Source organism: Notechis scutatus, chromosome 11, assembly GCF_049901735.1.
Source record: "Notechis scutatus isolate UNSWTSFEM ecotype Mainland chromosome 11, rNotScu1.2, whole genome shotgun sequence".
NCBI lineage: Eukaryota > Metazoa > Chordata > Lepidosauria > Squamata > Elapidae > Notechis > Notechis scutatus.
The window spans coordinates 9,667,797-9,676,220 of NC_142019.1; positions in this window are offsets into that span (position 1 = coordinate 9,667,797).

Here is an 8,424-nt window from a genome sequence, read left to right on the forward strand (position 1 = left end):
GTATTTTCTGTAACACTGAAGAAATTCGCCCTCGTACCATTGTGGAGATTTGTGATGCTTGGCAAGGAACTGCTGTCAAGACCATGAATCTTCAATTGGTTCTGTTTCCAGGAAGAAAAGGAACAGGCTGTGCACACCTCAGGACATTCCTTAAAACCTCCTGGGAGCCATTTGTGCTCCATTGCCACACACAAGACAGCAGGCAGTGTTTTCCTTTACCTGAAACAATGGAGTAGGTGACTCAGCATCTTTGGCTTTAGGAAATTGTGTATCCCATGATTGTGGAGGTGTCAGGGAAGGCAACACTTCCAAAAATAGCAGAGAAACAAGAGCAAACACTCTTGGGAAAAAAAAAAACCAGTGTTTTTAGATGCTTAACCCAATGTTTATGCCAATTGTGCATAAGAGATCTTTTTATGTTTTAGTTGGTGCTTGCAAACCTGCAATGGGCAGCAGCTGCTGCTGCTCACCCATTTTTTAGTTAACAGAACCCTTGACATGTATCCATCAATATCTAATCCAATATGGAAGGATAATGAGCCACCTTCAAACATCTGGGAGCAGATCAGACAGGACATGAGAAGCAAGGGATTCTACATAGTTCAGAAGAGGAGAATAGCAATAGCACTTAGATTTATATACCACTCCATAGTACTTTACAGCCCTCTCTAAGCAGTTTACAGAGTCAGCATCATGTCCCAACTAATCTGGGTCCTCATTTGACCCACCTCAGAAGGATGGAAAGCTGAGTCAACCTTGAGCCTAGTGGGATTTGAATTGCCAAATTGCAGTCAGCTGGCAGGCAGCAGAAAGTGCCTGCAGTACTGCATTCTAACCACTGTGCTACCGAGGCAATTGCTGCTGCATTCCAGATCCATCACCTTAAACTACTGCCCATGCTGGCAATGGTTCTTGGGGTTAGTTCCCACCACAGGTAGTCATTATAGTGATGGGTGAGGACTTGGTGTGAATCAGGGGTAGCAGAAAAAAGAGGTGGCAAAAAAGGAAGGCAAATACACTATAGGATGGATAGGCTAATCTACACATTGGAAGAGGAATAAGAATATTGAAAAAGAGTATTCCCTTTGGAGGTTTACAAAAAAAGTGGGAAAATTATTAGCATTGCTAATATAATCACTTTCTCAGGTGCCTGCTATCCCAAGAACACAAAAACACAGACAAAGCATGAAAATAGGATTCCTTACTAGTGGTAACAAGTAGCACCTTACTGGATTTCTTACTGGAAAAGTTCTTGGGAAAATGTCCCTCCCAATATTTTTCTTGGGGTTGAATGGAGCCTTCCAAGTGCTAGAAAGTGGTAGTGAAAGACAGACATGTCAGCACTTAAGCCTCTAAGTAGGAATGATCCTTGGCTCCATTAGTTGAGAAAGATATATCTTCTATAATTCTGTAGAAGTCAAGTGTATTGCATACAGAACTGAGAATCACATGTGCCAAAATCCCTAAGTTCTACTTTTCCTTCCCTTAACTGACTCTCATCATTGATTCCCCCCCTCCCATGACCAATCAGGTTCAAGTAAGATGTTTTCAGAATGGTCACTTCAAGCTTAGGTTGGTATGTGGTTGCCTTCTTCTCCCAGCCAGGTGAACTTGAAGCAGCATCTCGGAGAGATACAGTAGTTACTTTCGCTTTCCCCCAAGCATTCCTCCTCCCATCTACCCTCCCCAGAGTTCATGGAAGACTGTCACTGCATGGTAGCGAAGCACACAAGCCAGCATAAAGTGGCAGCTGACAGACTGAAACATTCACATACGCATTCCGGCCATCCAGTGGGTGCAAAAACACAACTTTCATTGATGTGAATTGCACCAAAACATTCTCCATGGAAAAGAGCTTCAGAAGCAAATTCTCGTCCATCAAACTAAGTGTGAATGGATAAAGGAGGAGGGGGGGGATGCATGAATATTTCTCAACCTAGCACTAAAAAAAAATAATCCTCAAAGAGATTGTAACGTTGGGTTTTGCAAAACTACCATCATTGGTATCTAATGAGGGAATTCATTCCAAGAAACTGCAAAAGTACTTCATGGAAGTTGGGGGTAACTTCCTCAATTGGGGTTCCATCTGAATCAATATTCTTTTCCTGGCACCATCTAGACGCCCAGATTCAGGTGCCTCATTAGAAAAGTATAATCCAAAATCAACAGCACTGTGTGACACATGAAACCTTCAATCTCCTTTTCCTTTTCTGTAGCCAGGTTCCCCCTCTCGTAGTTCAATCAGATTTTAACCTCTATTAAATGCTTCAGCATTTCTCGTACTCAAATCTCTTGCCAAGCTATTTTTATTAAGCCATATGGGAACAAGAAAGAGAGGAAGAGTCTATGGAATGATTCTTGCGTGTACAACATATTTTGCCATATACCGAGAAGTCTTGTGCTAGGAAATGCCTGGGTTTTTAGATCTTTCCATTTTATTTTAAGAACAACATATTTTTGTATTATGCTTCTAATAGCATACCACTATCCTCAGCAGATTTAGATGTGAAAAGGTCTACAGATGCAACACAATAACCAAAATTGATAATCTTTATGCATGACAGAGAATAATCAACAAGGAGTGCAGAGTATATGAAAATAATGACAGACATAACTGCTTTGTGATAAAAAAAACCTAATCCAAACTTGGAGTAAATAAATGTGTTTTCCTCCACAGCCTCAACAGGTGGTAGGGAATTATCCCAGCTCCTAAATTAAGCAGGGTTGGATAATGCTGGGATGAGAGACTCCAGAGTGAGATTTCCAGAGAGGTTGGCTAGATTAGAACATTGATAAATATCAACAAATGCAACACTGGGAAATCACATTTGTATTATTGCATTTGATTAAAAAGATATCCTATTTTTCCCCTACGGTGTGTAGAAATGGGGTTTGGTGGACTTGAGATACATTTGTGTCAGGGTCTGGGAGGGGGCTAATAGCCATAGACTTACATACCGCTTCACAGTGCTTTACAGCCCTCTTTAAGTGGTTTACAGAGTCAGCATATCGCTCCGAACAATCTGGGTCCTCATTTTACCAACCTCGGAAGGATGGAAGGCTGAGTCAATCTTGAGCTGGTCAGAAACTCCTGGCAATGTGAGCAGAGTTAGCCTGCAACACTGCATTCTAACCACTGCAACACTAGGGCTCTTATCATGATCTGTCATGAGTGGTGGCACAGTGGTTGGAATACAGTATTGCAGGCTACTTCTGTGGACTGCCTGCTGCCAACAGTTCGGCAGTTCAATTCTCACCAGGCTCAAGGTTGACTCAGCCTTCAATCTTTCTTCTTCTTTATTTTTTGTAAAAAAAATTATTTGGGTTTTCACAAACTTTTGGCTTGCCTGCGCCACATTGAATAAAGAGGAATTGTTTCAGGCTGCATATAAAATAGATAATGTACAGTATGTAAGTAACAAACCCTAATTCGTAATGCAAACCCAAAACCCTCATGAAGTGAAGCCCCCAAGGTGTAGTTTAAACCAAATGTGTGCAATTTTTTTCAGGTCAAAGTTTGCTCTTTGACTTGGTGAGCCAAGCCTGCATTCCAAAAAGTAGTGTCTGGGGCTGGATAAAAATTAAAAACTCCTTTGAGTTGAGCTTAGCTCATGGGAGTGAGATGTGCTAAGCAGGCAAGCCCAGGAAACAAGAAACACTTGGATTTCTGGAAAAAAATCTTCCTTGCATTGTTGTGTAGTGCAACAATGTCTTGAAAGCAATTCTCTAGCTCAATTTATACCAAGCCTAATTAAGGTGGAGTTAATCTGAGTCTTTTTCTTAAGTTTTTCCCTCTCCTTTGAATTCCGGAATGTTTTTTTTTTTGTCACATCTTCTATAATGACCTTTCTCCCATGTCTACATTCTCAGGATCTGATGATAGCTGTTGATAGATCTCTGTTGATAGATGACTGTTGGTCGATATGTTCATGTTCTTTCTTTGGCAAAGATATGGAAGTTGTTTGCCATTGACTTTTTCTAGGATTTCTTTGCTAAATAAAGACAGATCCTTGTAGAAGCTACCTAGGATTCTAGAAGGAAGGCAGGAGGAGATGTTTAACAGGATTGGAAAGGACCTTGGAGGTCTTCTAGTCCAACCCCCTTGCTTAAGCAGGAGACTCTAGTCTATACCATTTCAGATAAATGGCTGTCCAGTCTCTTAATGACCATAATTAAGTTATCTGATTTGAAAAACCTCCAGTGATGGAGTATCCACAGCTTCTGGAGATAAACTGTTCCATTGGTTAATTGTTCTCACTGTCAGGAAATTTGATCGTCTCCTTGATTAGTTTCCAACCCATTGCTTTCTTGCTTTTACTTTTTAATAAACCTGGATTCCCCAGTCTGTTAATATGAATACAAATAAATATTTACAAACAATGGCTTCTTCTTCTTCTTCTTCTTCTTCTTCTTCTTCTTCTTCTTCTTCTTCTTCTTCTTCTTCTTCTTCTTCTTCTTCTTCTTCTTCTTCTTCTTCTTCTTCTTCTTCTTCTTCTTCTTCTTCTTCTTCTTCTTCTTCCTCCTCCTCCTCCTCCTCCTCCTCCTCCTCCTCCTCCTCCTCCTCCTCCTCCTCCTCCTCCTCCTCCTCCTTTCAACATAACACTTTTAGGTGAGACTGCAAATACCAAGGAACAGGTCTCAGGTGCAAGAGAGAAGCCTGCCGAAATAAGAAGTACTTAGGCATCAAACTTTGCCTGTCCAGTACAGGGTACCTTCCAAAGGTAACCCCAGAAGCAAAGAAATTTTAACCCTCATCCTTTCTAGACAAGGCTTCCTTGTTTGGGAATCCGGAGACAGACTGGTTTTGTCTGATAAAGCCACTTGCTGTTTATCAGAGAAGCAGAAAGAGAATAGCGTCACTCCAGCCTTTAGCCAGGATACTTGGGCCCCCAAGATCAAAGAAAGAGTCTGGGAAGGAGCAGCATCTGGGTGAGAGATAGCTAGTTGGCTAGGGCTGCCCCCGTGCAGAGCAAGTGAGCCAGGAAGGGAGGTCTCGGGAAGCCACCAGAGACTCGCTAACATGTCCATATTAATTAAATAAGCAGAAACAGCTGTCTGGGGAAGAGATACTCCATAGCTGAACACCAGAACACAGACCTTGCTTGCAAAAATCCTCAGATTTAGGGTGACATCCACATGTGGTGCTCCAAGCCGGGCAGATGCTTTATTATTGTTGTTTTTATTGTTGTTGTTTTATTGCTGTTGTTGTTATTATTGTTATTTAAAATCAAAGGCTGTTTTCATTCTACTTTGAGCAGTTCCTGATTCCAGAGTTTTGCCTGGATCCAAACCCCATTTCCTCATCCTAGAATAACAAAGTTGCCCTGCTAAGCTGCAGCCCAAAGGGCCGAGAGGTCACAGTGCACACAATTTTCCAATTCCTTTTGGTACAACAGTCCAGCAGTTAAGCAGCGACAGGCAGAAGACAGGAATTTGTGCCTGGAAGGCAGAAGAAACCATAGCCCTCTCCCCCAATCAGAATCCTTACAGATGTGTTCAGCTGAAATTCACACCATCAAAGCTTAACTCATCTTAACTAGCTTGAGATCGGATATTGGTTTTCTTCTGGCTTCCAGAGTCCCCATTTAAGAGACTAACCTGAACTTTTTTGGGAAGCTTTTTCTTGATAAACTCAGCCCTTCAACCAATACCAGTGAAATCACCAAAAATTGTCCTTCGTAATATCAGGGCCCAGGAAATCTAGTCGCAATGTTTTGCTGCAGATTTGAACATAGACATAGAATAACAGAGTTGGAAGGGATCTTAGAGGTCATCTGGTCCAACCCCCTGCTCGAAGAGGAGAGTCTATTCCAAATATGAGCCTCTACTGCATCCATTTTCTTTCAGTCTTTCCATAATTTCTGGTCAGGATGGCAAAAAACATTACCAAAAATTGTCCCAAAGGTTTTATTTTTCCAAGAGGCAACTGTACTTTCTGTTTTTTCTTTGAAGATGTTTCGCTTCTCATCCAAGAAGCTTCCTCAGCTCTGACTTTTCCCACCATCCAGTCAGAGCTGAAGAAGCTTCTTGGATGAGAAGCAAAACATCTTCAAAGAAAAACCAGAAAGCCCTTTGGGACAACCATGACATGGATGGCTGAGAATCTCCATGGACAATTGCCAAAAATTGTATCAGAGCAGTGTTTGTCAAACTTGGCAACTTTATGATGTGTATCTATGAAGATTCTCATAGGTTGTAGTTGTATCAAAAGGTGGTTTTGATTTTTTGAAAAGGCAACTGGACTGATTGTTTTGAGGAGGTAGAAGAAAAAGACCTTTTGCTTCCTATCTCGGAAGCTTCATCGGTTGTATTGGATGGCGTGGGAGATGGAAAGAGTTATTGACAGTTGAGATTGGTTGGTGGGCGGAGGAATGATAGGTTCTGACAGGAATGGGTGGGGGGAATGGAAAGATTGACTTCAACTCCCAAAATTCCCCAGCCAGCATACTTGGCATCTTAAAGTTGCCAAGGTTAAAGAACACTGTATTAAAACTAATTTAGATCATGTGGGCGATTTGGACTGTGGATGGATTAATTGACATGTTCTTTGAGCAGTTGATGGCCTTATTGACAGATCAGTAGTGGGATTCAAACATTTTTACTACCGATTCCGTGGGCGTGGCTTGGTGAGCATGGCATGGCTTGGTGGGTGTGGCATGGGAAGGATACTGTAAAATCTCCATTCCTACCCCAGCCCACTAACCTGCTTTCCAGTTCTGTTCTCCTGTGCAGGGCAACCAAAGAAGACCCAGCCGATCAGCTGGGACTCAATGGGAGGCAGAGAATAGAGGGGGGCGGGGCCGGTCAGAGGTGGGATTTGCCGGTTCTCCGAACTACTCAAATTTTCCGCTACCGGTTCTCCAGAACTGGTCAGAACCTGCTGAATACTCACCTCTGAAGCACATGTGGAAAGAATAGGTTACATTCAAATTCCATGCTACCCTGTTTCTCCAACAATATGGCCTCCCCCAATAGGAAGTCCCAGCATGTTTTATAGGCATGAAATGAAATTAAGCCCCTCCCCCCAAATTAAGGCCTATATTAAAACATGCAAAATGGGGGGAATGGTGGGGGGGCTTGTCATTAGGAAGTACTTTTGTTGCACACCCGGATATGGTGCTGCCTGCGTTGACTCCGATATGAAGTGCCCCACCAACGCCGAGGTCAACATCCAAGCCGTCGCTGCCCGCCCGAAGATGCAAGGGGGGGGGAATTAAGTCACCCCCGAAAAGACGGCCTAGCCATTTTTTCGTGGCTCAAAAAAAAAATAAGACCCGGCCTTATTATATGAGAAACACGGTAGATGTGGTAAAATGAAAACCACAGCATTGATGTGAAATAAATGTGCTAAGCCAGACCAAATGACAATGGAATTATGGCTCAGAGTGTTGTGACCACAAGACCTGGAAAAAAAAACCACCCTTGGGCACATGAGTGGAAAGCTACTGGGCCTACCATCAGATCAGGCATCTAAAGAGATGATTGATGAGGCAGAAGATAACTCCGACAAGAGGTCATCCTGCCAAATTTGCTTCATTTCAACAAAGTTCTTTTCTCATGCTGTTAACATAAGATTAGCATTCAAAATTTAAGCAGGAAACCCCTTTTGAAAATGGAGGGATGAAATGAGCAAACCCTTGGTTCCTTATTTTCCTACTTGCTACCTACCAATGGTTTCAGAAGTTGAAGAACGTCTAAAGACAGGAATTTTATGCAGTGCAAGCTTCATTCTATCTGCCCAGAATCAGCCACACTCAAAGGAATTTGCTCTCCCAGTTTTATCCATCATCCATTCCCCGAGGTCTTAAGAGTGATAACTCAAACAAAGCATCCTTCTTGGAAGATTCTGCCTTGTATGTGGACGTCAGACAGCACCTGCAGCAAAGGCCATCACTTTTATTGCTTATTTACACCTCACCTCACCTTTTTCTTTTTCTCCTTTTGCTCAAGGGATCATACATCATTCACTATTCCAGGTAAGAAAGATTGCCTAAGAGATCATGACTAATGCAGACTCAGCAGAGAAACTTCCTGGAGAAAATGAGAACTTGAATCTGGGTCTTTCCACTCTTTGTGCAATCCTAAACGCTCCATGATAATGAAGATCAGAATACCATTGAAAAGGTATTCCTTAAAAACTGCTAAAAGCTTACCACATGCCTATTCCGATACTATACACAAATGTAGAATAAGAATATTATGGAAATGGCTTTAAGATAGCCTTAGGCAACCCCAATCAAGCAGACTGCAATTTTTATTATCCCCAGCTAGCATAACCAGATTGGCTGGGGTAACAGGAACTGCGGTCCAACACATGTGGCTTTTAACCATGGCTAGAACCCAAGAAGCAATTCTAATGCAAAACCCAAGCCATCTTTCTTGGCCACTGCTCAATAATACATTTTGGTGTAAATTGATTGGGAA